Genomic DNA, 2,868 nt, shown 5'->3' with positions numbered 1-2,868 from the left:
TCTCCTCAAGAATTTGTTAATATTTAGTTTTATGTTTCTTGTTAATTGTTTATATTCAATTTGAAACAAAAACCATCAAAATATGTTTACTCATTATTTGTACTTTGACATATTCATGTGATTCATTCTATTAGGCAATTCCTTGTGGTTTGACATAACTCTATACTATACTACAATTGAATCTTGAAAGACATGTAAATTTTAAAATAGTAAAGTGTTAGCAATAAATTTATTTGTTGAAAACAACTTTTAATATACAAAAGTGATGAAACTAACTTACTAACTTTTATTTATTGTTATTTACATTCCACAATTTATTTATTCTTTAATACCAACCTTCATTAAGGAAGAAATTTAGTTTGTTAATAAAAGGAACCCAAAAGGGAGTAAATAAATAAAGGTCACTTAAATTTATTATTCTTTTGTTCTTTATTTATTTATTTGTTTTTAACAATTAACTATTCATCACTTTTGTACATTAGAATACCATTAAACCGGTGTTGGAATTTATTCCACAAAACCCACATGGCATTCAAAGGTACTTAATAATTATGTAATAGGGGATTGCTTCGATACCATTATACCGACATTAGAATTTATTCTAACAAAGCCGAGATGGGGCAAAGAACGAATAACTCATTCACATGATTATTAAGAAGTAAGTTATGACTGGAATATTCTTGAAACCATGATACCGACGTTGGAATTTATTTCAACAAAGCCGAGATGACGAATAAAGAATAAAACCGAGTTCACTTACATAATCAAATAAAAAGGAAATACATCAAGGAAGAGGAATTTCGCTCTCAACAAATTGGCGCTGATGCCGAAACGATTTGTTGAGAGGGGAATGCCTCCTCCAAGAAAAAAATTTCAACAAAGCAGCTTGAGCAGTCCACCGACATCCGACGGGTTCGGGACTGGGACCCCCGTGCCTAGCCCTTAGAACCAATACTTTTCCCGAGGTTACAGATCCATTTTGTCGACTTCCCTTGCCTACATTGTTCCTTCGACCAGAGGTTGTTCATCTTGGAGACCTGATGCAGTATGAGTACGTACGGGCGTGGGAGGCACTCGGTCCTCCAGATTTTCAAGGGCCACCGAGGGCGCACCGAACACTATGCAACGTGCGGTGCTCTTCCAGCCGCTGTACCCTACCTCCGGCTGAGCTGTTTCCAGGGTGGGCAGGCTGTTAAACAGAAAAGATAACTCTTTCCGGGGCCCCAGCGACGTCTCCAGACTCCCTAACATTATCGTCAACCGCCACGTCTCGATTTAGGAATTTTAACTCGATTCCCTTTTGGAGTGCGTGCATAGAGCTCTATCAGGACAACGGAATGACACATAATTCAGTTAAAACAGAAAACACATATTTAAAGGAAAAGCAATTGAGTTAATCGATTAAGTTACTATGTTAATCGATTAACTGGAACATTTATGCATATTTTTCAAATGGTAAACTTCTCATATGTTATGCACAATATACATACATGATTTACCAATTATATTATGCCAAATATGCACATATAACATGTATGATAGATGCATGAACATACAATTAGCTAGATGATGTATCTCATGAATATGATAGGTCAATTAAGATGGCTTAAGAGACTAGCATCTAGGTTTACCTAACCTATACTCACTTACTACGGCACACATCCCAGAGTACTTAGATTATAGACTCAATTTATATCCTACTCTAGACATGATCAAATGAGCATAAGGCCTATTGATTGTTGAGCCATCTTCAAGCTTTGTTAGAACCTTGTCTTCATCAAAATATAGGCAAAGACATGCTAGTGCTATTCTTGAGACTTTGCACTTTCAATCTCCCCCTTTTTGATGATGACAAACACTTCGTCAAAATTCTTCAATTATTGATGGATAAGCATGATGACGATTTTGCAGTGAAGTTGTCTGAGCGCAAAGTTAAAGCGCATTTGCTTCCTTGTAGGTAAGCAAAATTATGTACGAAAGCTTGATAGAACAACCTGCAAAAACACTACACAAACCTGCAAAATGTATATAGCACATCAATCTTTCTCCCCCCTTTGACATTATCAAAAAGATAGACGTATTCAATTCTAGTCAAAAGTTAGGAGAGTTATTATGGTTAAGACAGACTGAAATTAATCAATTAACCTTGGGTATGTAACTAATTAACCAAATGTTAAGAGGCTTGAACAAATTCACAGTTTTTACATCATTTAATCGATTAGGTGAAACTGTTAATCGATTAAATTGACAGCAGATAGCCACAGAACAGTTTGAATGACATGAGGGGTTATGCATAAGTAAATCAAGCATGGAATGATTACACATTTGATATATCTAAGCAGTTTACAATAGGCATAATCATTCAACATGATTACATATACCAATTATGATCAAGATTCATTTCAAACAAAGTGAGGTACTATATGCAACATAATTAACAAGCAAGTGTGAACGCGATAATTCGAAATCATTTTCCTCAAAATGTAAAACATTAGTTCAGCAGTAGATATGAGTTATTACAGTCCAAATAAAACAGTAACGCAACACAAAACATAAGATCTCAAGAGGAGACATGATCAACAAAGTTCATTATCTAGGAAGTCTAAACTAAGGCTCTAAGGTTTCCTATCTAAGGATGAGATGGAGGATTCTGGTTGTCAGGAGTCGACGAACTGCAACCACCCTTGTTGAAGACACTCAGCTTGTTGAACTCAACAATCATTCTTCTATTCTGAGACTCATTAATAGACTGAATATGGTTCCGCAAGGATTGGTAATGGCTGTTAATGTATGCATTCTGACGTTCCTCAAAATGTTCCAAATCCGTATGATATGAATCCTTGAGAGACTGAAAATGAAGGTCCATCC

Source organism: Lupinus angustifolius, chromosome LG06 (genome assembly GCF_001865875.1).
Source record: "Lupinus angustifolius cultivar Tanjil chromosome LG06, LupAngTanjil_v1.0, whole genome shotgun sequence".
NCBI lineage: Eukaryota > Viridiplantae > Streptophyta > Magnoliopsida > Fabales > Fabaceae > Lupinus > Lupinus angustifolius.
Note: the sequence above shows the minus strand (reverse complement) of the source record.